Genomic DNA, 26,685 nt, shown 5'->3' on the forward strand with positions numbered 1-26,685 from the left:
GACAAATGTCCCTCCACCGAGCTCTCTCTCTCTCTCTCCCTCTCTCCCTCTCTCCCTCTCTCCCTCTCTGCTTCTTCCTTCCTCTTCCTCTTCGGACGTAATAGTGCCGAAAAAAGGAGCAGTGCCAGGATCGTTGTGTACACGCGGAAAAATTAATTATACAAAACAATGGCATCCAGCATTTAAAAGAGCTTAGATGCTATGAAATCTGGCTGCAATATTTGTATTATTATTTATTTTATATATTTATGATAAATATATAAGCAAGTAGTTTAAGTTATCCTACAACTTTTGGAATAAAAATAGAAAATAGATGTTGGCATTTTTCTCAGTGCATTGGGCGGTGTGGGAGTGGCAGGCGGCCAAAAGCCAAAGCCAAGCCCAGCAAATGACGTGACATGGCGAAAAACTTTTAGTTCGCCAGCAACACGCAGTGGGCGTGCGGATGGGGGCGTGGCACACATACACACACACACACACTGCATTGGTTTTTTATATTTTTTATTTTACCCATTTACTCGCAATTTTTTTCCTGTGTTCTTCACTCTTTTCTGGTCTGTTATTTTTATGCGCCTTAGTCTGAGTTTGTCTTTCGCCTTTTCTTCTTTTTTTTGTAGATTGCATCCAAAATTTATGTTGTGTGTGTGTGTGTGTGTGCGGATGGGCGGTAAATGGGAGTGGTGGGTGTGTGTGTGGCACTTTGGGTGGCTGGGTGGTGCAGGTCTTGGCCAAAATGGCCGCTCCAAGTCGATTATTTATAAGCACTGACAGCGTCGCGTCAACTTGATGATAAACTATGTTTGCCGCGGCGTCCTAATTGAAAATAATGTTAGTCTGCCCACCGCCCAACGGCCCACCCATCGGCCTCTCCCCCCATTTCCCCCCACGCCCATCTGAAAATGCACTTAAAATATTTTTACAGATTTCCATCACAAGGCATTTGTATGTTATGTTGCAACAAGGTTGGATGCATAAATGAAAAGTTTTGCTTAAGTATTAACAAAAAAAGGAAATTAAAGTTTTTATTTGCTTATAAATATTTATGGAAATTAGGCCATTAGGTAATATAAATCGGAATATTCTAAACAATTTTCAGAATATTACCGGTTACGCAAGCAATTATGTATGCATTTTTGCTGTGTGATTGCGAAAACTTTTGGACAAGCAGGAGCCGAAAGAGGCTGTAGGCGCACTGGACGTATACGCAATGTCACGTAGGCGGTGGGCGGGCCAGAAAAAGAGACAGCCATCGGGGGGGTGGCGTCGGTTGGGGGAGGGCAGAACGTGGTGGTAAATACAAAAAAAAAATATAGTAAAATGGCGCAGCCCCCGAAAAATTGCAATCAACTGCAAAATTGCCGACGTAAACGATGGCCAAAAAAGGAAAAGTACAACAAAAAAATTTTATATCGCCGAGGGAGAGGGTGAGCGCCGGGTCGAGAGGAGGTGGGTGGAAAAATCGAAACTGGCAAGGACCAAGAAAAGTCGAAAGGCGGGAGGTGAAAAGCGAAGGAAAACTGCAGCCAGCAGCTGCCAGGACACGTACATCCAACAAGCGTTTGGAGAAGCCTGACGCTGATGGAGTCAGGAGCCAAAAACGATGTTTGTCCCACCCCCTTGTCGCCCCTATTTGGCCGCCCCTTCCCCCGCCACCATGTCCCATTTCCCCTCGCACCCCCTGACTGCGTTCTTACTTCCCTTGGAATTTTTTTTGTGTGTGTTGTTTTTTGCGCCAAGCCCGTCGTAAAAACAAACTGAACTGAAAAGCAGCCCAAGGAAGCAGCCAAAAGGAAAGCAGGCCCCTCCCCCACTCCGCCGCCCTGCAGTTGCATCTCCTGGGAAATTCCGAGGGAGGGGGAAAGCGGAAGGGGTCGGGACAGGGGCAGGGGCAGGGGCAGGGGCAGGCAGGCTGAGGCCCAAGGAGCTCCTCCAGCGAAAGGCCAAGGAAGCAACGGAATTAAGTGTTTCACAGCGAGACTTTCCCATGCCCTCGCTTTTCATTGCGTTCGATTTTCTTTCGGGGTTAGAAAACGGACAAATACCCGATGAAAAGTTGATAGATTCAACAAAAATATATAACGTAAAGCCATCGAAATGTAGATAATTTATGTACAATTTTTCAAAACCAGCATATAATAAAGCGGGTTATAGTTTCGATATAATTTAATTATTTACATTTAAAAGCAGCTAGGTATTTACATAACTGAATATTGTGAACATTAATCAAATGACGCACATTTACATAAAGCCAAAAAATATGTATATTTGTCATCTTAAAGATTTATTCCACTTTCGAGACCCAGTTTCTTTATTAGCCGCATTAACCCTTTATGACCTGCGTGACTTTTAGGGTAGCGTACACACACAGAAAAACAGGCAGAAATTCCATTAATTTTTGTCCTTCTTATCGCTCGGTGGCTCACGGGATCGCCGATGAAGTGGGTGGAGGAGATGAGAAGGCCGTCTGCCCAGCACCACCGATTTTTCCGCTTTTCCCCCCACTTTCCGTCCACTGCAATCTTTCGTTTTCAGGGTTCCCTGCGTGCCGCTGTGCTGCAGCTTTGGCTTAGCAGCGTCACGTGCTGCAGCGCAAACTTAACGCATTTCCGTGCCCAAGGAGCCGCACCACCCACTAAGGCACCCAGCCACCCCCATCATGCCACCCAAAACCACTCAGCCACCCAGCAGAAAAGAGGCGGCAGCGTCGGCGGGAAGGGGCGTGCTCAAGGGCCTTATTGATGGCAGCAGCGACATGGCTGCGAAAATTTATTGAAGCGTTAAGTTGCTGCCTTCGGAGACTCAGTTTAGTTTTCCCCCAAAATCACTCCGATTTTCCATTGCTACCAATCGGCCCCCTGCGCGCTCCCTCTCATCACCACTTGGCAGGTATGAAATGCTCTTTTGCATGACCCCTGACCACCGCCAGTGCATCCCCACCGAGTGGTTTTCACTGTACACTTGTCCAGCTGTTGGTCAATACACGAAAACTGCATTACGACTGTGTAATTCCATTTAATTAGTTGCCCGAACAATGCCAGCAGAGATAGGAAAATAAAAAAGCTGGACAAACGTACGGAACGAATAGGAATTGAAAGGAGCCTTTGAGAACTGAAGAATACGGATACAAAGATACAATAATACGCGAACTATAAATACCTAGCATAAAAGTGAATAATAATTAAAACCAAGTTAGAACTACAGATTCATTGATTATTTTCAAAAAAGAAATCACTTCATTCGCAGCCGGTAGGATTCGAACCTACGCTCCCAGAGGGAATCTGATTTCTAGTCAGACGCCTTAACCACTCGGCCACGACTGCTTGCTGGTTAATCGATTTATTTATTTATTGATAAATAAATCAGTTTAGATATGACAAAAGCTAAAGAGTTTCTCAAGGGCTTTCCATAAGATTAGATTATATAATAAACTGAAAAAGAATAAATAGCTTGAATATTATCAATAATTTAATTTAATATTAAATATCATTAGAAATTAATCAATTATTTTATAAAATTCGTAATTTTAACTTCGTTAAAGACTATGTGTAATCGTTTGCAAAATAAAACATTTCTATACAATATTGCTCATCCGCCGTGTTGTACATAGGAAAATTAGATTTCGGTTATAGGGTTTTATAGTTCTCTAGGTCATCAAAGGAATTATTATACATTATTTTTTAGTACGATTTTTGATATAGTGGATGGACTTCATGACTTTGGATTTACGTTGTTCACTTTTTGAAAGTCAACACAAAGGCCAAACGTAAACTTCACTTAATTTTCCACCTTTTTCCAGTCAATGTTCGATATCCATAATTTATTTATTTTAGTCGCTTTCATGGATATTTTCCCCCCGCCGAAGCGATGGATGCAACATCCACGAACTGTTTTACAATTTTGCTGTGGCAGGCGATTTTCCGATTTTCCACCGGCCTTCCATCCGGCGGGGCAAAATGTTTATTTGCCGACTCTTCATGTCTATTAGGGCAAATTAATTGTCTATTTATTTTTTGCTTGCTGCTGCCTGCCATCAAAATAATTCGACATTTAACATGGCAGGTGAGTTGGCAGTCGAATGTTTTTCCTTTATACATATCGTATATTTTTTTTTTGGAGTGCAGACACACAGGACGATCCGAATCGAAGCGAAAACCACTTGAAAGCAAACAAGAAATTCCCAACCGTTGTTGTGCCATTAAAAATGAATTAAAGATAAGTTTTCGGGGACGGTAGACTTTTGTTTTGCCGATGGGCGCCATTTTGTTTGGTTGCATTATCGATGAGGCGCCAAATTGATTCCAAGTGTAGTTACGTGCATGTAATTTGACTGGCAAAGGGTTGACTTACACTGCAAGGGGATGATGCTTTGGAAACAAACTGCTTTCGAAACAATTACAGACTAGCAATGGAGAGCAAATTACTGTAAATCGGCACGTTCAATGGAAAGGACAACATATGGTCGACACTCCGCAGTTTAAGCGCCTTTTGGGTATGCAACAATTTTCGTTGGGTTAAAAACACCCTATTAAAAATGCAAAATATCATTGTTAGTTTCATATAGTCTTTTTGGGAATTAAAATATTTCACAATTTATATAATTAACTAATTTTTTAATTCTTTTACATTTTATTTGGTTGGTAACTTAAAATTCGCATAAATATTTATAAAATATGGAACTGGAACTAGAATTTAAATCATGGTATTAGGTATTTCCTAGTTTTTCCTTGGACACGAGCTATTGCTTGCAACATTTCGTGTTGCATCAACAAATCCAAGAGCTCCCAAACTGCAGCTCAAGAGCGCTGCAAAAGAGAGCGCGACTTAGGCACTGATTGAGAGAACAATCTGGCACGTTGCGAGAGCGGGAGCTTAAAATGCAATCGAAGTTTCACTCAAGCGTCGCAGCTGGCAGCGCAGCCGGCGTTGCAGCTGAAAGAGAACTGTGTCGCGAAAGAGAGAGAACAGAATGGCAAGTAGCTAGGAACAGCGAGCAACATCTACAGTTCGAGTGCAACGGGAAATAGGAAGTGAGTGCATGTTGCCGGGAAAACGTGAGCAGAAACTATTAGAAGAGAATGTGAGTTAAAAAAGGGAAACGGGAAAAGGAAACTTCAGGATAAGATGTTCAGGAATTAATGAGCAACAAGTTTAAAAGAAAGCAATCTCAACTTGTAGTGCGTGCCTGATTGAAGATAAAGGTCATTCTTTCCATCTTTCGATCTAAGATTTAAGTTTTTAATATAATTTTATTAGTAAGACAACATTATCTAAAATTAAAATTAAAATAGTATTTAGAAGACGGTAATTAATACTTAAGATATATTTACATTGAACAATAACATTATTATAATATATTTCATGTTTATGAGCTAGAACAAGTAAGATTTCAATGCAAAAAAAATGGAGATGTTCGGGTTAGAAGAATATAACAGTATGCAGAAGAATCCAGGCTGGCGAAGAATTGGCATATTTATTTATTACATGATATTATTAGAAATACAAGAGATGTTTTAGGCTTGGTTAAATAGCTGGCCTAGCCAGAAGTACGTAAGTTCTTGTCCAGAAGAGAAAGTCTTGGTTAAGCGTTTGAAGAAAGAGGCCCGTGAAGAATTGAGTCTAAATACGAGTCCCTTTGAAAAGTAAGAGATGGCCGAGTGCAATGTGAAAACTGAGTGCATTGCGTGTTCAAAGAGAGTTTCTCCGCTTTCCGAGTGCACTGGCTGACCAGCTGTTTGTTTGTGGGCGTAGAAGAGGGGGCGTGGGTGGGCTTGGGTGGGGGTTGTAAAGTTGTTGAGTGTGCGATTTTTGGCAGCGGCGCTGACTGCGACGCCGGCCGAGCGGCAGAGGCATTGAGCCGGCGCACGTGGCCACGAAACTTCGACAACGTTCGACGTTGCAATGGGTGTTGGAGCCCGACCGCCACCCATGCCCCCTCACCTATTCTGCGACCATGCAGCCTGCCCACACCCCCGACTCCCCCCCGCACGCATTCGCAGCCGCAGTTGAGCCCACTGGCCACGCCTACGCAGCGGAGGCGGTGGAGGCGCTGGTTGGGATTGGTGCGCCGAACTGGACACTGCCACAGAAATACTACTACCCCCGCGCCCCGTCGGCTCTTCTACCCCCGAATTCTACAGCCCACCAGTCTCCCCTATCCTCTTTTTCTGCTTCTTCTTCGGGCTTTTTCGGACATGGCGCGTAAAAAGGCGCTGCTGCCGTCGACGTTGGCGTCGACCTTTCCTGTAAAATTTTTTGGGGATTATTGATGCGAGGCGCACCGAAATGAAGACGAAGAATAGGAGTAGGGGGTGGATATAGGGTTAGAAGAGAGGTGTTGGAGAGAGAGAGAGCGTTTCTGGGCGAAAGGGGGTGCCAGAGAGTTGGGTGAGAAGAGAGAGCGGGAAGAAAGGCAGTTCGGGGCAGGCAAGAAAGAGAGTTAGAAGAGTGCGGGGGTTATTAGCGGGGGAGTTGCAAGAGTGAAAGGGTGCAAAGTAACGGGAGGGTAGCAGAAGACAGGGAACAGAAAATAAAACGTGACCGAAAGAGGGGGCAAATAACAGAGGGGTAGAAAGAAAGCAAAAAGCGGGAGAAAGCAACTGTGGGGTGCAAAACTACTGTTATTTTTCGTTGCCTCCCCGCACCGCCCATTCACAATTTTTTTGTCTTCTCTCCTCTTTGTCCGTGGGCAAGCGCAAAAAGCAAATGAAAAATATTAAAAACTATTGATGAAGCACATTCGAAAGAGAGGCAAATACCGGGCCAGAAAGAGAGGGCCATTGAGAGTCGGAGAGAGATGGCATGCATGCGTTTGTGTGTGTGTGTGTGTGAGTGTGAGTGTGTGTGCGGGTGGACATAACGGCATAAATGAGGCTTTAAGCCTGTTAACAGCCAACGCAGGCGGCGCAGCCGACGTCGCAGTCGAAAAAGTTTTTAGTATAAGTTACGAAAACTAATCGTGTGTGGGAGCGAGAGGATGAGTGTGTGCGAGAGTGACTGAGGGGCGATGATGACCCCACCAAAGTTAATATGCAATTTTTCGCGACCATTTCCCCATTCACATATTTTGCGGGTTAATTACTCCGAGTTTTTTGTGGCTGTTTGGTCGCAAATGCGGGGATTGGTAGCAAAGGTAAGCAAGGGAATTTATCAAAGTGAAAGTTACACATAACATTTAGAAGGGATTTATTTAGAATCAACATAAATATTATGGTGGTAAGCGTGAATTAAGTTAGTCAAATTAATACACGTTGAACTTTCCATTGTCGTATTCCAAAAATAAACTACAAGTTAAAATAGAAAAATTACATTGCGAGCGGTACAAATTATTCCAATTATAATACCCACTGATGTTCGCTCAAAGAAATAAAGCTGCATGATTTATTATTCCATACTTTCCAATCGATTCACTTAACAAATTTGCAATAAAATGGTGTCCTATTCCTTATTTCTTTTCTAGTCTTAAGTGCACATATCGGTTGCGAAATGTGGACTTGCAAAATAAATGAAAATATTCTTGGCCAGGCTTCTCGATTTCCTTTTGACCCCATCACGCCCGTCACGCATTCATTGGCAGGACGAATCAATTTTCGCCCGGCTGGCGAAACTCACATGGCCGAGCACAACTGTACCTGGGCACGTCTGTATCGAATCGAATTGAATCCTTTGGCGCGCTCGTCGCGACATGGCAATCGCTCTAAACAAACACAAAATGCAATAAATTCCAAAACGCCCGTCCAGGTGTGAGTAGCTATCGATTATGGGCCCAAAAATCCGCATTCGCAGACGGACAAAGGAGCAAAAAAGGAGCAGGACCTTCATGCTTTGCATGTGTGGCCCAGACTCAGACACACACACACACACACACTGAGACGGGGCCAATAGATATACGCATTGATATAGTTCCATTCCGTTCAGTTCCGTCCGGGGAATCCCAGACGAATCGGGACTGGGCGTAGTGGCCACGGCAACCTGGCCAACCCGCAGCAGAGAAAGCCGAATCCGCCTCCGAATCCCAATCCGAGTCCCAGTTCAGGTCCGAGACGAGCCCAAAAAAGGTCTGTGGAATCGCCGGCCCCCTGCCCCCGGTTTTTTCCTTTTGTTAATTAAGTTTCGTTTGTTTTGCGAAAGCCCTCAGACCGCACCGTTGTCGTATTTGAACTTTTGGCCAGGACACGCCAGGATGAGCACGAAAATACGCACACCGAAAACAAAAATTACACGTTTTTCACAATGACTACAAAAGTCATATCAGTTTCAATACAATTTGCACATATTCGTGACTCAGAATTCGAATTTCTTTTATTTTTAACTTATACAAGACAAAATGTGTTGCATACTTCAAGGCGTTGGCATGGCAATACTCTGATTTTATTCGATACTATGAACATGAATTTTAAATTAATAAGCACCAACTGATTCACAGACAATTTATCTTTGGTATATTCAGAAACTGAAACTTTTACAGTGTATAGGTAACCGAATTGAAGAAAATGTGACCATATGAAGCAGGTAAATGAGATTTTATTTCAGTTTAGAAATGCGCCATGCGGGTGCTCAGTTTATTTTGGATTGCGTTCGGCTTTTGCCAAGTCCATTATCACAGCATCCCATGCACATGGCTAAGAAAACTGCAGATAGTCTTCCAGCTAAATTCGGATCATCATCGGCAAGATCCGCACAGATCCCCACAGGCAGCCGACTGGCACCAGAAAAGATTGATTTTAACCAATAGAACAGCAGCTATAGTGGATATGGAAGGCGTGGGTCGCCAGGGGGGCAGGGGGTTACTTTAATTAATAACTTGTCAGTGTGCAAATGACATGGGAGGAAGCTACCAACTTAGCGCCCTTGGGCCAAGCAATCTGAGCCAAGTTGACGGGGGCCAACTGCAGCTCCATTTTCTCGCTTGGCTCCATTCGGGCCAACATCATCTTCTTCTCTTCGCCTTCGCGTTTTGGCCTCAAGTCGGTTGGCATTTGGCTGGTTGGCTGAAAGCAACGTAGAAGGGGGGTAAAAATGCGGAGGGAAACGTGTGGTGGTAATAGTGTAATAGACCAAAATAGCGCCAACTTACGGTCTTAATTCATGGCTCCCATTCGAACTTGACTCGATTCAGTTGTGTTTTTGCGGAAGATACAAATCATATTGTTTGGCATGCCGCTATACTTTTCATAATTACTTTTTATTCCATTCGCACACCAAGAAAATGAAGGCTAGCCTTTAGTTAGTCGCATCCCACATATACAGTATGCTGTTACAAATAATTTCCTATAAAACATTAAGTATATATAAATTTGATAACTTTTTGAATAACAACTACGCAATGAAAGCTGTGTTACATTTTTCGCTGGGAACTTGCCACATTTTACGCAACCCCTCGCGTTTTTCCCAAGCAGTTTTCCCCTCGCCCGACTATTTTTCCCATCTTCTTGGCCACTTGACCACAGATTTCTCAACTTTTTGTACCCACTTTCAGCGACGTTGTCGAACTTCATCACTTTAAGGTCGGGCAGATGAAGTGGAAGAATAGAATGAGCTAGAAATAAATAAAATAAAATAAAATAATATAATATAAATAAACGTGGCAGTTATGGACGCCCCCGCATTTGAATCCATATCCCACTGGCCATCTTCAGCTCCATCTCCATGCAGCCATGTTGACCTAATTTTTTAACCCTCTGTCGTTTGTTTGTCTGTCCGATTGTTTGCGCAAAATGGGTTAAAACTTTTCCCCCACCCTGTGCGTTTGTATGTGTGTGTAGCTTTGGGGCTGGCTGGCTGACTGGGGTTAAGTTAAGTAAGGCAAACTTAACCGGCTCCGCATCCTTCGTCCTCTTCTGACCCCCACGCAAAATGTCACACAATGACGCAGCGCTAAAATGGCAGTCGCAGTAAATGCAAAAAATGGTGGCTTGGAAACGTGGGGGCTGCGGAAAGAATGTCAGTGTCTTTCAAGGATTCGTCGTTGGCCCCCTGCTCCCAGGATCCGCCACTTCCATCCGGGGAATATCTCCCCCTTTTTCTGCTTTTGACTTTGGCGTGACAAATGCATGGGGCCAATGGGCAATGTAATAGAAAAAGTTAAATTAGACGCACTGACATGGGTTTTCGGTGCTCGGATTGAAGCGGGCTATCCGATAGTTTTGGCTCAAATTAAAGTTGGCCAAATAATTGTGTATATAAGTTAATGAAGCTGAAAACGTGAAAAAAGCCCTGCAACATTTGTGTGTTTTTCGAAACATACTTGTATTTTTCTTATCCAAAAACATGTATAAACTTTAAGAGTATTAGCTTTGTTACTTGGAGAAAATAATATTATAATTATGTAAGTAGCAATTTTGACATTTTCAACTATCTCACAAATATTTTTCGGTGGCATTTCGAATTGTATCTGACAGAATGTCGTTCGGGTTTGGGCTCAAATGCTGATTTGCGACAATGGGGAGTCCTCTGCAAAGTACGTCAATCTTCGATGACCCAATTTTCAGATCTTGTCACAGTTTTTGTATTAAAAGCCATTCATGTATATGATGAGACGGGGGCGAGTGTGAAAAAATCATGATTTTAGAAAGGCAAAATGTTAATCAAGAGTACTTCTTTTGGACCTGCGGCTATTCTTCATTTCCATCATTTGTTACGTCACTCATTACGTCATCGAGTGCATTCTTCATCTTCCTTAAGTAAAAACCATCTAGCCGCGCTTTTGACTTCTCCTCCCAGCGAAAATACAAAAAATAAAAGAAAAACCTTCATCATCATCCCCAACTGCAATGGCATGTTCATCTGCAGACCCATCATCATCATCATAATCGCGATTAAATTGCAATTTTTCTCACTTAAAGAACGTAATTCGCTCCGAGCCAACAATAATGACGGCCAAGTTAATGTTTTGCTTACCACATTCATTTCAACTCGCAGCAACTTTGGACACGGAATAAAAACAAAATAGGAGTGAATAGAACGGAATGGCTGTAAAGTTAGGGGCGTTCTTCTTTTCTTCTCCACTATTTTTGGTGGGGAAAGAACGGGGTGGGGCAGGGAGAGGAGGGTGGTGCTGCGATGTGGGAAGGTGCGGAACATAATTAATAACTCAATCCAAGCGGAAACCCTAAGACAGGCATTCAGTGCAGTTTAGTTCAGCTCAGTGGAGTTGGAGTTGCACTTGATTCACTGGCTTAAGTACTGAGAAAAAATTGTATGAATTAGATTAGATTATTGAAAGTGGGAAAGGTTCCCTGAGAATATCGTATCATCAGGGAGAGATCAGCAAAATGTATATAGGTTAATAAAATGAGGGAATATTCCTTGGGAAACTATCACCAAGTTATGTTCATTCAATGCCTTCAATAGAGTAATGAATAGACGTTCACTAAATAGATAATATATTTTAGCTCTGTTGGTAAATTATCTGAGGGATTTGCTGTAAATTTTATAAATTCAAATTAATTAATATAATTAAACTAATTAATTAATGAGATACTGTGTAGTTTTGATTACGGTGCAACATGTTTTGTGGCTGCGTTCTGTGGATGTTCGCACTCTGCGTTTATGAAGTGCGTGATCGACTGGGCGTCAGGGATGGGGGCAGACCAGTGTAATCCTCGTGAGCGGTCACGAGATAATGGATACGAGGCCCACGCACACGCCGAGGTGGCAATTAAATGTGGCAAGACAGCTTGAAAAGGCGGAAGCGTCGCCGTTCTTGACGCACTCATTGCGGTCCGAACCCGTGATTATGATCCAGGCCCTATATCTTGGCGAAAAATAAAAGAGGCAAAGCCCCCCCCTGTAATTAACACTGGAGTAGATAGTGAGTGCGTCTAACGGAGAGGCATACACTACACTCCCTATGCCAAGTACAGTGGGCACTCGCTTTGAGATCGCCCCTGGGCCGTGGGCGTTTTCGGGGAGGCGTGTTTGATTGTTCAATCATAAGCGGCTGGCCATAATCACAGTGCTCCCAACCGCTCTGTTTGCCTTGGCAATTAGCCGGAATTCCCCGCACTTTGCAACCGCAGATATAGTGCAGATTATTGGGATCTTAAGTGGGTCCATTTGGCGGGGGCTGATCATGATAAACGGCCAATGGATGGTTTTATAATGGACCCAACCGCAGGCCATATGAATAGAAAAATACACGAATGATACGTACTGTACACAAGTGCCATGTGTGCTGTTTATTGAGGGGTAGGATGATGACTTTAATGAAATACCTGATGCATATGCAAGGTTTAAATATTAAGACGGTCGAAATAATAAATTAATGGATCCCTAGGAATAACAGCAACTCTTCTATATTATAGAATCTAATGAATCTAGATAATTAGCAGACTAAAAATGAATCAGCAATTGTTAAAGGAACTATTCAATGTGTTTATTTATTATAATCCCATTATAATCCCATAATATTAAGCTACTTAATACAGGTGTATATTTGACTCCCTTTTATAATATCTAGTCATTGAATTGTTTTATTGTGGATTAATGTATTTATTTTACATCAGGTGTGAGAATAAAACACCGAGATACCACACAATTGCAATAAGTATTATAATGCATTTAAATTAACTCTTGAGGGTTGCCACAAATATGAAGTGCGATTTGGCAGGCAGCTGTCTCCAGCGAATTCCCCCGATTGATGGGAATTATATCGGTGAAATTAAATGCCCCGCGACCACTGCCACTTACAGGTAACGCAAGTTGAAGGCGAAGAAATGCACTTCCAATAGCCACACCACATATATATTTATTTCTGGATGTCTATATGTCCGCATGCCTGTATGTCCGTATGTCTGTATGCCCGTTTGTCCGTATGTAGATGAGCATTTAACGCGCCGCTTGCATGTGAAACGAACAAGTTGCTAGTGGGACCTCCAGCTGCACCTGCAATGCATTTAATTGCTGTTAGAACTTGGCCACAGAACTTGGCCATAACGGCTGATCTGCCCCTCGGAACTCGATTCCCCCGCTCCCCTTTCTCCCCCTCTTTCGCTGGATCCCCCCAATGATGATGAATTGCATTTTGCACACTTTAATTGGATGAATGTGTAATTAAGTTGTGTGCCAGTTCATAAATTGAATGCAGCTCCAGCTCAGCAGATCTCGCAGAAATGCAAACTGCAAAACTGAATACTTCTGCAAGCTGCCAGTCGTTTTTCATTTTTTCTTCTTTTTGCCCGTCTGTGGCTGGATTTTGGCCACAATTTCCGTGAAATCTCCAAATCAAACAAGACACATGCGTTGCGCATGCGCATTGTCCACTGGCATCTGCACCACGGCAACACTGCCACGCAAGTCCTGCCGCTACACGGAGCGAAAAGCTTGGCATCTTCTCGCTTTGACAGGAATATTTATGAGTATACAAATTATTTGATAATTAATAAATTATGTATATAGTTAATATTTATTTCAATGCAAAAATTTTAAATTTTATACAAACTTAAACTATCAAAAATCTTCAAAACAAACTATAGCTACTAGCTAAGATATCAGCTTAGAGTCATTGCCAGCCACTTTTTCTCTCAGTATGCAGGAGAGGGTGACCCTGGCCGATGGTTAATGGGGCGGGGTGGTCAGGAGGAGCTGAGTTCCTTGGGCCACCTTGCTGCCAGTTCGCTGCTCACTGAGCCGTCGTCATCGTCGCGTTCAACTTCGTGTTCATTAACGCTTTGCCCATTAAACTTGAGGACTGGTTCCTGACCTCCGCCTGCCCTCCCATCCCCACGTCTTCCAGCCATCACCCCGCTCCATCCGCCCAACTCCAGTGCTTTTCGGAAAGCGTTTAATCGCATTTACATAGATTAGGCAGAATTTGTGTGAAATTGAAACTGAGCGAATGCAACAACAACAACAATCAAAGAGGAAAATAAAAATAAAATAAAACAGGAAAATGTGAAGAAGCGAAAGAAATAAATAAATAAAAGGCGTGCAAAGTGCGAAGATTACAGGAACCCAGGTAATTTCAGATAGACTGACGAACACCTAAGTGACGATTCAGTGTTGAGAAGGGGTAAACGCAGTTAACTGGAAAAGGGGTACGAGTTCGAAATTGTATAATAAACTGAATAAGTTGGCAATTTTAGGTTGACAAGTTTTCATTTGAGCTTGATGCTGATATATAACCTATATATTTCGCTTTCAATTGTGGGGCTAATCTAAATGCTGCCAACTAACCAGTTAGGTTTTATAGATTTCTGGCACTATTTCATATAAACATATTATTTGGTGAATTTAATATATTTTCTGTGCTTAATCATTAAAATGTTTAGCAGTCTGCATCATTTTTTGACACAAGCCTGCATCTATTTGTACCACTTTTCGTCTGCGCAACTACTCAAGTCCTATCAGCACCACTTTTTGGTCTTTAGTGCATTTTTTCACGATGCTACTTTCTTGTGCATTTCGTTTTGGCATTCTTTTATTTCGATGATATATCTTTTTTTCGACTGTCGTTTTTTTCTTCATTTTTTTATCTTTTTTTTGTATTACAACCCAAATTTCTTCATCAATTAAGAACATCAACGAGTTGACGGGAGGGATGAGGGCGATGGGAAAAGCAGCATCGAACCAGAACAAAGAGTGGAAAAACAAGCCAAGAAATAAGACCAGAAATGTCTTGGTATGGGGTGGAAAATGGCGTCTATGCCTGTCCATACTTGTTATTATCCTTCGAGTCGAGGACGCTGACACTTTTTCGTCATTACTGTTAAAAGCGTTAAGGCAAAGGACGTAGCGAACCCAACAAACAACAAAATGAAAAGAGTTTTATCAGGCAAAATAAAAGGAAAACAGCCAGAAAAAGGCGACGTTGAAAAATAAGCAAAGAAATGCCGAAAAAAAAATAGAAGAAAACTGCAAGGAGCTGGCATAAAATCTCTGTAGGATCAAGGGGCGGGCGAAGACGTTGCCGGGCAGGATGTTTTGTTGGCCAGGGTGCCAAAAATTGAGGTTATCGCTGGAGCAACGGCAGGACGTTAAGGACGAGAACAAGCAGCTCACTGGCGAAAATTGGAGTTGAATGTCAGAATATTATATGGCCATAACTTACTGCAAATAGTGTAATGGTACTTATGATGTCCTTAAAAAGGATATATATTGATTTGATTAAATGTTAAGAGAATAGTATTTCCCCTTTTTATTAGTTTTTTTTTTTTAGCTGAATATATAAAGATGTAAAAAGAACTAGTTTTGTTTCTTAACTATAGTAAGTACTATTACCAATTTTTTGCTGTGCCACAGGAAGTGGCACCCATCTCCATCGCATACGGGACACAAATGCCAAGGCGCGTGGGTCGGCATGTCCTTCATAAGGCTCATCAGGACATGGCGACGGTGGGACGGCGGGACGAACGGAGGCAGCTGCAGCACAACTCTCGTCGTCGTCGTCGTCCTCGTCTGGTGAGCTCTCTGTATACTATGCCATCATAGCAGAGTCCTGCGTGCTGCACGCGTCGTTGCGCTTAAATGCCAAAATGCGGCACCCAGCCACCTCCGCCCAGCCGCCTGCATTGCCATCCCAATTTTTCCTCATTTCTGGCGCCCCAAAACCCCACTGATTGCCGTCTTTCCAGGCATACCCACTCCATACCGGGAATCCCCCTGCCATACACACATCTTACAACGCAAAACGAGTGACATTTTCAGATGGTATGGCCGGGGTATCAACATTTTGTGTTAGCCTGCTAAAAGGGAACACAAAAATATTTGAAATTATTATTATGCTTTATTTTGAAGTTAAGAATCTTCAATCAATATTCTAATAAAAAGGAAATCCACAAATGATTATTTTGTGTTTTAAACTTAAACGTTTTATATATTCATGAAAAACATTTAAATGTTTAGGTAATAGGTGAAATATGAGTAGGCAAAAGGAATCAGCAGGTTGTGCATTTATTTTTACAAACCGTGCCTTTTTTCCATTTTTTTTTTGTTTTTTTTTTTGAGGGCGGACGTAAAGTTTTTCCCAAGTTTTGGCAGAGATTGATGAATTTTGATGATGTTTACGCGCAAAAGGAGAATTTTTCTTTAGCTGCATTTGTGGGTCTTCCGCATCCCTCGGATTGCCCCACAAACTCCCCTATATTCTATATGCTCCTCTTTTTTAAGGAGTTTTGTAGCTGCAGCGGCATCCTTGAAATAACCTTAATCCGCAGCGCGAGGGGCAAAATGAATGATGTTGCACGGGCGGCGAATGGAGATGGAGCTGCCAGGACCCTCGTTGTTGTTTTTGGTGTCAGCGGCCTGCATTCCTTCTTCCTTTTCGACCGGTTTATGTTTCAAGGATATCGTTTCATTTTTTACCCCACATTTTCGTCTTCGGTGTCGTCGTTAGATTTTCATTTTCATTGCAATTTCATTTGGTTGCCGCACGAAACGCAACGCCAAGTGGCCAGGACCCTTCGCAGTTGTGCACCTCCCTCTCCCCTCCGCTTACAACCACATCGCAAGCCCCCTTTTCGCCACCCCTGTGTCCTTCGGTGCGTGTGCAATGCAAGGACGCATATTAATATCCTTACTTAGCTGCATGAAATGTGCTTAGCACGTTTCCACACTTTCCATAGCCAAACCTACCCCCCTATCCCCCCATCGCCCTCGCATTTTCCGACCCTGTCACTTCTATAGGTGAAAGGGAGGAGGGGGCAAAGGGGCCAGGGCCGCCCTTTTGTATGGTGTGGTCCAAAGAAGCTGCAGGAATTTCTTGTTCGCTTCTTTGTTCTGCACTCCCCAAAGGGAGGCCTTGGATTTATTAAAGCCATTCAAAGACGTTTTGAGATTTGATTGTGTGGCACATTTATTTTCAAATGCCATCAGAACTATTGCTAATGTAAGTCACCTATCTGCACTGAGCTTTCAAATTGACGCGACCTAGTTAGATTAAAATGTTGCATTAATAATATTTTAAAATATTTTTGAAAAATTACTACTGCTTGCAGTACGTACATATGCATGTGAATATAATACAAAACACTCTTATAATATTTTTATATGGTCATGCTATCATTTATATTCCTGATTTGCGAAAATCACATTATTCCATTCGGATGACTGAGAAAATACACTTAGCGCTGCTGACGGCGAGCCAAGTTCCCCGCTGGCAATTAGTTCCATTATGACTTCCGGGACGCTGGCCATTTGTTCATTTTCACAGGACCTCAAAAGAATATCGCTCATACCACATGTGGACCGAGGACGCCAATGGCAATCGATGAGAGGCTGCACTAGCTGCACACACATCGACACACACACCAATACAACAATATGCAACAAGGACAACACAAAGACGACGTTTATGCAACAGTCATTCGCTAAAAATGGCAGGCCAGGGAGAAAACAACACAAAGAATAGGGGAAAAATGGGTGGGAAAAAAATTGGAAGGGAGGAAAAAAGTCGCTGGATATGGCATGAAAATGAAAACCTACCAAGAGCTGCAAGTGGATGCCTTTGTGTGTGTGTGTGCACTTTGATGCTCTTATTGCGTTTGCCATACCCATGCACCCATACACACACACACACACAGCAAATCAAATGAAACACCAAAACACAGACGAGGCAAATGGGTGGTGGAGCCGGAAAAGCGGGAAGAAATTGAGTGCCGCCCATGCAATTTGCAGTTATTGCCCCAAAGCATCGCAGCAAAAAAAGGGACCCCCCTTTGGCAGAGGCTTTCATTTCGTCAGGATGGAAATGTGAATCCCTCTGCTTTTTTTCCCCCAACCAGCCAGCATTGCCAAAAAATCTCCAACCGGACGCAGTTGGTCAGCTAAATCCCCTGCTTCTGCCACCCCCTAACCCCACACACACACACACACTGAAAAATATATGCACGCTGGAAAAGTGCAAAAGAAAATGTAAATGAAAAGAGCGTGTGTTGTTGGGGGGCGGGGGGTGGACGAACAGAGTGAAACACACGAAACAAAAAGAAAGAAACTAATTCGATTAATCATCAGGCCAAAAGGCAACAGCAACAGCAGAAGCAGCAGCAGCAGCAGCAGGCAAAAGGCATCCTGCCAGGTCCTGCCAGCCAGACAACAACACGAAAGGCGGAGGGAAAAAATAAGGAAAACTAAATGAAAAGGACCCAGGACTCAACGCACACAGAGATACCCACAGACACTCACAGATACTTGCAGCCCACTGCAGCTGAACGACGATTGTTGTTGCTGCCGCTGCTGTTGATGACTGACTATAGCACCCAACCACCCAACCACCCACATCCACGCCCACATTCACTCCGTTGCCCGATTCTCGACAAGCCGAAAAAAAATGAAGGGAGTCGGAAAATTGGAGATGGGCTTTGGGTGGACAGCAATCAGAGACACAGGAAGTCGCATCGATGAAGCGCCGAAAATACTCTTACCTAGAAGATTAAGCAAAAAGTCTAAATAATAATAATAATAATACTAATAATTAGCTAATTTAACAGTTTTATATTAAGATTAATATTTTTGAGGGCATGGAGTACATATTTTACTTGCTGATTTCTGCGTACACCAATTTGATGTCCAATTGTTACTACCCCTTTGCTGCAGCAATTCCCTTTTTTTTCGAGTTCTTGTCGGTGTCCTGGTTGATGCGAAGGCGTTGCTACTGACGCAGCACCACCTCCGCCACCCCCTGCCCCTCTGCATCCGCTGCACCACTGGGTGGCCTGGCCTGGGCTGGCCTAAGCCGCCCCTCCCTGGCCACCATGGGAGAGCCAGCAACTCCACTGGCGACTCCAACCCATCCGGCTTCAGCCCATACGACGCATGCACAGAGCCATCGTTGGAGTGGCATGTGTGGCAAGTGTCATGGGTGGGGATCTCTGCAGGGCTGGAGAGGGGGTTCCGCCGGATGTCAGTGTTTGAACTGACCAATCTGCAGGCATATATTGCAATAGGCGCAAGCTGCAGGGTGCACAGGGCGCACAGTGCGTATGCGCAATACCTTCAGGTGAAGGAGCACCAAAAGTTGAAACTGGACGATGAAAAATCGACAAACAAACACAAAGTGAGTGTTATCTGCACTAGCATGCCATAAATACATTTAGATTTGGTTGAGCTTAAGTTCCTACTAAGTTTGTATTAAGTTCAAAATTCAATTAAAACATTTCATAATAGTTATTTCCCTTTTCAAAAAACGTTCAATATATTATCGTGACTTTTTCTATGCCACTTCACTAACAACGATTTCACTTGACCACTTCTAATGCCGATTTTTTTCCACTGTGTGCAGTGAGGCAGAGTATACAGATATTTGAAGCTAGTTGCGAACCTGAATCTGGGGGCTGGGGCCATGCAATTAGTCTAATTGCTAAGCATGCCAGCCGGACTATTTCCATTTGCATTCCCCCGTCCATTCGCCAGCCGAATCTGGCCAAGACAGATCGAAGAGGCAGCAGGCAAACTGGCGCTAATCGTTCAAACGAAATCAGCAACAATTCATTTGCACAACAAGCGCCCAGCCTTTAGTTTCATTTTCAGAATCCGAAAGGGGACCAGAACTCCGTCTATCCAGGATACAGTATACATATATATGCAGTACCCCAAAGCCCCGGACCAAGTCCAACTGGCAGATTATCTTAATTCACGTTGTGGGAGACTAATGAGTGCAAACCGTCGAGGAAGTGGGAGAATATCCACATCCACATCCACAGCCAGCGAAAACAAACGTGAGGCCTTTCTCTCAATCTCAGACTCCACTCATTTTGGCCGTGGGCTTAAGCTTGGATTTGGATTCGGATTTCGGAGCCAGCTTGGGGATCCACATCCACATCCACATCCATTCGGACGGACGTTCATCCATCGTGGCTGTGCCACTTCAACATGCGTGCGTTCGCTGATTTTGAGTGGTGCAGTTGTACTCGAATGTCTTGTGGAAGCTGCGTCTTTAATTGAATTAGTGGGACCAGTCAGCCAAGCCGCGTTCCCGCGTCCAACACTGAGAGAAAAAGAACCAATTGAAAAGACATTTCAAAAAACTACAGATGTAAAAGTAAATTGGCTCTTAAGATTAAAACTGTAGAAAAATTAAAAAAAACCATATTCAAATCTATTACAACTTCGCAGGAAACTAAATTAATTTTTTAAAACTAAATTAGAACTTCACATAGAATCGATTTTCTCGCGGTGTAAGCTGGTCCACAGCTCTCGGCGATCTGTGCGTTTCAAAATCGCATTAATTGTGCGCGAGTTCCCGAACTTGAACGCGATTGCCGCGCGATTCTGAGCCCCTTAACCCGCCGATGGCCCGCTCGGTTATTTCGCGTCTTATCTGGGCGAACGCGTTGTGCGTTGCTTGTGACGCCTTGTGTCGCTTTTAATTAAGCATAAATTTCATCACATAAGATACGAGATGCAGTTAAAAAGGGCACGCAGCGGTGCCTTATTTTTTATTCCTTTATTTTACTTGTTGTCTGCGTTTGCTTTTGCTTTTGTTTTTATTGATGTTGCAGCAACATGCAGAGCGATTGAGGCAGCTGTTTCCCAAGGAGATCCGCAAGGAGATCCCGGGGGAGACATTATGACAGCCGCCTAATTGATTGAGCCATTTCACTGCTGCCCCGAAAACTTTGCGTCCCGAAGATGGGGACCCTGCTGCAACTTTCTTTGGGAGCCCCGTCGTTTGTCAACCGTCCGCACACAGATTGCACAGCTGCCGGAGTTGGCCAAGACAAATGGAGCGCCATTACAGTTGGCCAGAAGCAAGTGCCAACTACCAAGAGCCAAGCCAAGAATCCCCCGCCAGGAGCCACGTCCTGCGGTCAGCCGAGTCGAGTCGAGCTGCTCCCCCAGTGAGCCATTATCACCAGGACTGGCTATCGATTCAGGTATCGGGTCCACGGATTAGGCGGGAGTACCTCTAGGAAAACAATCTATTCCGACCAAAAGCTTCAAGCTTCAACTATGATACATAATATACTTTCTCGAGCTATATGCAACAACCCATTTAAATATCACCATATTTATTTTAAGTCATGAAATGCCTAACAGCGTGCTATCAATACCCAAATGCAAGCCATTATTTGAAAGTGATTGAAGCTTATCTTTATTCAAAGGGCAGGACTTCCGTCTGCCCATATAATATACACGTATCGAACGACGGCTCTTTTAAAGCGCCTCCAACTTCCGCATTTTTGGTAACTGGCGAAGCGTGGGTCAATGACTTGGCCAAAAGCTTTTGTTTGGTTATTGCTTTTGTTATTACAACAGCCCACACACATGCCCTGTCATCCGTGGGCCACTTTTTCTTCTGCCATTCTTATTTCGGCTCGGCTTTTTTACCTCGACTTGATAAGGCCGACAGACGCTGCCCATCCCGGCCACCTGACAAACACCTGTCTGGCCCAAGCTCCTCGTCCTCGTCCTCATCCTGATCCTCATCGTCATCCTCAATATCATCCCAGTCCTGTTTCTGTTCCTGCTCGTGGCTACTGCGACCAAGCCTGTGCTGTTCTGATTTTTTGTCATCATCGTATCGCATTTTTTTAAAGGATATTGTTTCAAATAATTCAAACTGTAAGCACACTTGGCAAAAAATAAATCCAATGCACTTCAAAGGAAGTTCAGGGTTTATATGCTGAAAGAGTTGTTATGTATAAATCAATTTCTAAATCGATCAATCAATTCAGAAAATTGCATATCACGACTTGGATTTGAAGCTGGCAATGTGTTTTCTAAAACCAACTATACACATTTTAAGCCTCTTAATAAATATTTTATTTTATCATTTAAAGCGGATTGTTATCTATTGTTTTTAATCGTTTATTTCAACATAATTTCGTTTAGTGCAGAATTGGCTCACTCTCTACCTTAGTTAATGTTTGCGCCAATATTTTGCGGGCAGGTGGTCACTGGGAGCTGGAGGGGATTTCCATGGAGGTGGCTAACCATTGAGGGGCGTGTTGGGGGGAGGCTTTGGTTTCGACGGTCTGGCCTTGTCAGCGTGAGGAGGCGCCTCCATCGGTCGCCAGTGCCAGCGCCGTCGTCAGTGTGTCCAGTGGAGCGTGATGTCGTCTGACATTTACGGATATATGTACATGGACAGCCGATTACTCACATAGGGGACGATCCAAGCGGAGTGAGGGGGGCGTTGGAGCCTGGGTTTGGGGGTTCGCGAATGCGGACTTTGCTTTTCGACCCCATTGCCCAGACCATCCAGCGCCGGCTTGTGCCTCGTTTTATGTATTCCCGTATTTGCGTTTCCTATCCTCTACTCTCCACTCCTTTTCTTTATTTTTTTGGCTGCTATATGCGGCTCCTCCTCGAAAATACAGAGGATAACACGAAAAAAAAAAAACGAGAAACTTTGCAAAAATTTTGTTAACGTAAAAAAGTCTCTTTGTTCTTGTTTTGGTAAACGGGAGAAGGTGCAAATGTGGGTGTGGATGGTCCTGCTGGGTGAGGTTGGTAGTATAGTATTCCATAAAAATATGCTAGCCATGTGCTTGCGCTTTTTTCGTTGCCCCCAAATCTCTTGACAAAAAGTTAATTCCCTACATTGATCAGTTCGATTCTACTGTGAGAAACATCAAACATAGTATAGATTATAGTATAGACTCATTTAAGTTATCAAAAGTGTAAATACTGCAAGGCCATTATAAAATCGGAAGAAAGTCTGATGATTATATATCCTATTTATACAATTTCAAAATCACTCTCTATATATTCTTTGATCCTTTTAGAGTATTTTCCAAGTTGCTCTGGCCCACTTACAACATCTTTCAGTAGTTCCGCACTTTTGGCTGTTGTTCGTCCTTTTCGGGGACTCAGACAGCCCCACGGCAACCTCCTAGCACCCAGCCCATTTTGGCCATTACCTCTCTGATGTATCGTCAATATTTTGTACCTTTATCAAAATTAAATTCCGGACATGAACGTGTGCCTACTGCGAGTGGCTCTTTCGGGGATTTCTGTTTTGTGTTTTGAATTTTGCATGTCTGATGTCTGGTCTCGTTCCCCCCGATAAATTTGAAAGGGGGGATGGCATCGTTACTGTTTCACTTTAATTGCGAAACCCAGTAAAGTCACCAAGTTCCGGACGGAATTTGCTGGTCGTGGGCCTATCAGCGATTGCTCTGGAATCCGATTGGGTTGTGGCTGGAATTTTGCACAAGGGTTATGGGCTATGGGTGTGCTATCCACCTCGCGTTTGGGTGCAAACTGCAACCCCAATGCAACGCACGGGAATAACAAAGGCCCAGAGTGCTTGATAGATGTCGTTCCTTGGTCGTTTGGTCCTTTGGTCCTTTTGGTGCTTGGTCTCGTTTCGGTCCTGATCCAGTTGCCATATGTGTGTGGCTGGGCTTCCTTTTCGGGCGAGCGGGCTGCGTTGGTGGATGGGTGAGTTGGTGGGTGTTAGCGGCTCATCGATATGAGGCACTGCTGGCCGCAACCAATCGCAGCGCGAATGCAGCAAATGCAAAAAAACGCAGCTACAGTGCTGACCAAAAGGCTACGCCCATGTGCCCGCCTGCGATTTGCATGCGTCGCCGTCGCAATCGCCCAGCCACCCCCTTTAACCCTTCGCCGGTGCAGGGGGTGGCTTATGTGCCGTTGCCTTGCCGCGTGTGCACGTTAATTACTCCGCAGTGTTCTCGTTCTCTCTCCCTCTCTAGCCCCCCCAGCCATCTCGCTCTTCCACTATATACTGTGTGTGTGCGTGTGTGTGTGTGCGGGTGTGTTGTGTTCATCAATTTGCCATCGATTGCAAAAAGTGAAGTCTCAATCAGTGGCAAAAGCAGCGGCTAAAAAATTCAGCATGACAGATAATAAAACCAGCAAATACCCTGTCGTTTAATAAAAATGTCTCTTTCAGACGTACTTAATTATTTGTACTGATTTGTTGAATATCGATTTTGGTAAAACAAATTTCTTCAAGACAGATTTTTATCTTATTTGTTATCAGTTATTAAATATTCCAACAATTATTAAAAGTAATTTGTACGATGAAGGAGAATATGAAAGACCATTCTGAATATTAAATTAACCAAACTTGGAAACTTCCATCGTTTATTCAGGTGGACATTGCTTAGTGCTCAAATGCTTCCTAGAAAGAGTTCCGCATGGAGGACATACACCAATTTCAGATCGAACCCTATATGGTATTATATATATGCTTTCCCCGGTCAGCCTAGTCGGAAACTAAAAACAGGGCGGGCCAGCAACAGCGCGGAGTGAGTGAGAGAGGGCGAGACTGTCTCCCCACCAACAATATGTTTCACATGCACCAATGTCGTGGGCATTTACTAGTATTTTTTCGCCTCCGTTTTTGCACCTCCCCAACTATGTTATCCCCTATATTTCCCAGACCAGATCCCGATCACCACCCAGAAAATGCCATCGGGCCCCCCCATCAACCATTTCCATCCATAATAATTGAATTGGAAAAAACCGACGGGGCGGACGGGGACGCGGTCTGTTGGTTGGTTGGTTTAACGCTACGCGACCACAGGAAAATTGTAATTAAACAGGATATGATGTTGGTAAAGGTCCAGGCCATCTATGAGTGGGTGTGTGGCTGGATGTGATGGCTGAATAAACTTGTTGTCTCCTAATTGGGAAACCGCTGGGGCAGCTCGAGAAACAAAACCCGTGTACTGACGGACTTTAAATTGTCATCAAGTTTAATTGAGGCACATAAAAATATGGTAGCTCATGCGAAGTGCAAAAAATTGGATTCGATTCGCAGCCGGTAGGATTCGAACCTACGCTCCCAGAGGGAATCTGATTTCGAGTCAGACGCCTTAACCACTCGGCCACGACTGCTTCTTGTTAATGCTGGTGTCAAATTACGTACTTGAAGGTCGACTTTCACTCTTCCACTGTTTCTACAATTTACACATTTTTGAACTTCTAGTGATGCTACAATAATTATTGCCAATATTGAAATGTCCATTGAAGGATAATAAAAGAATTAACATACAAAAAATGTTTAAGACGTTAGAAAACCAAAAATATATACACACTGAATTTAGAATGTCAACCAAAAAGTTTGGAAAATATAACAAAAAAGGATTCTTACGACCGTGACAGGATTCGAACCTGCAATCTTCGGATCCGAAGTCCGACGCCTTATCCATTAGGCCACACGGTCAGTTGTTTAAACGTGGCTTAAGTTGCCAACAAAAGCAACCAGCTGAGTAGGGACTCGAGCATAAAAGGATACAAAAGGAAAGAAGTCATAACCGCATATAAGACACCCCAATCAAATGGCAACTATATTGCCAATAGTTTAACAGTTAATAGTGCCTCGCTAATAGAAGAGCCACGTAATATCATGCGTTAAACTCGCACGCACTGCGTGAAATCACGAATTCGAGCGAGAGGGATATACTATTATAATGTAAGTCTGTCAAGTGGTGATATTATATTAATAATATTACACACATACATGTTAACTGTGTGGAAAAACTATCTGTTTTGATCTTTGTGATTGTTCAACGTTGGTTAGCTTGTGTAAAACAAGTATAACACATGCGTAAAAATAAAGAATTCGAAAAAGAACGAGAAAGGGAGAGACGTTGTAGGGTATAGAGGGAGAGAGGTTGTTCGATTGGGTTGGTGGGGTAGAGCGTCAGTAAATGATGAAATGAATAGATACATCATAATTTAGCTATCCTAACTCATACATTCGTACTGACCGTTAAATATTTATGAAAAATCTGACGAAATAAACCGAGTCACGACTTTAAATCACTTGAATTAATTGAATGAACTGCGATTTTGGTCTACAAATTGACGTGGATCTGAATGACTATAAATCAGATTCCCTGGGAGCGTAGGTTCGAATCCTACCGGCTGCGTTTAATGATATAATTTTGGCTTAATTCAGATACCTACACGGAGAAAAAAACCACAATGATGCAATATCATTTATAAGTAAATAAAACACAAAGTAATTAATTTTTACAACAAATGAGACTAATCATAGTCCGGTAACTTTTAGGGTATCTAAAGGTGCCACTTCAGTGTTTTTCGCTGTTAGCTTAACCGTTCTGTAGGCAATATCCAACGGGTCAGTGTTGTCCTTAGGTCTCCTGCCAAATCTAGATTACCGCAAAAACACAGCCCCACACAACAACTAAATCAAAGGTGAGGTCAGGTGGTTGTGGGACAGACAGATAGAGCTCTTACCGTATCCCCACCGTAACTCCTTCTCGCCGAAACACACAGACAGTTTATTTCATATCTCGGCGAATATATTCGGGCTTAATAATTAATTTTTGGCGAGCCTCTGACGCCGTGTCCTTTTCGCAGGAGCAGAGGCCTTGTTGAGCGCAACCGGCGACATCCGCTTCAGTTTTGGATCTCCACAGGGCAACTCCACTCCACTCCGCTCCGCTTCGCTTCGGTTTTTGTTGGTAGCTGATTAGCCGCACTTAGTGGAACGGCATTAGGCCACTTGACGAAATTAAAGGGATACTCCAGTCGTCGCCAACGCCGTTATCGTCGTTGTCCTGCGAAAGAGGTCCTCGGGCGGTCGTGTGTAACGGCGACAGCTGCTAAGACGTGCAAAATAAACAGAAATTCCTACCGAAAATATAATCCGGAAGCAGCCACATAATGACAAACGCTGTGTGCAAGCGAGAGAGCAGGACAGTGGGCGAGTGAGAGGGGGCAGATCCAGGACGAGACAGGCAGAATGCCTTGTTCCAGCTCGAGCCGTAAAGAGGAAAAGGATTATAAAATACGGCAGAAAAAATAGAG

General features: G+C 43.5%; 1 protein-coding gene and 3 non-coding genes across 4 annotated transcripts in view; all 4 read right to left on the reverse strand.

The window, feature by feature from the left end:
• The window catches only part of LOC27206823 (suppressor-of-stellate-like protein), a 98,504-nt gene that overhangs the window by 18,210 nt on the left and 53,609 nt on the right, over positions 1 to 26,685 (reverse strand). The gene's annotated exons all lie outside the window — the stretch shown is intronic.
• Positions 3,239 to 3,320, reverse strand: Trnas-aga. The gene has a single exon. It is a non-coding gene; the product is annotated as a tRNA-Ser (tRNA).
• Positions 24,663 to 24,744, reverse strand: Trnas-cga. The gene has a single exon. It is a non-coding gene; the product is annotated as a tRNA-Ser (tRNA).
• Trnar-ucg lies at positions 25,000 to 25,072 on the reverse strand. The gene has a single exon. It is a non-coding gene; the product is annotated as a tRNA-Arg (tRNA).

The sequence above is a fragment of the Drosophila simulans genome, chromosome X (assembly GCF_016746395.2).
Source record: "Drosophila simulans strain w501 chromosome X, Prin_Dsim_3.1, whole genome shotgun sequence".
NCBI classification, from domain to species: domain Eukaryota; kingdom Metazoa; phylum Arthropoda; class Insecta; order Diptera; family Drosophilidae; genus Drosophila; species Drosophila simulans.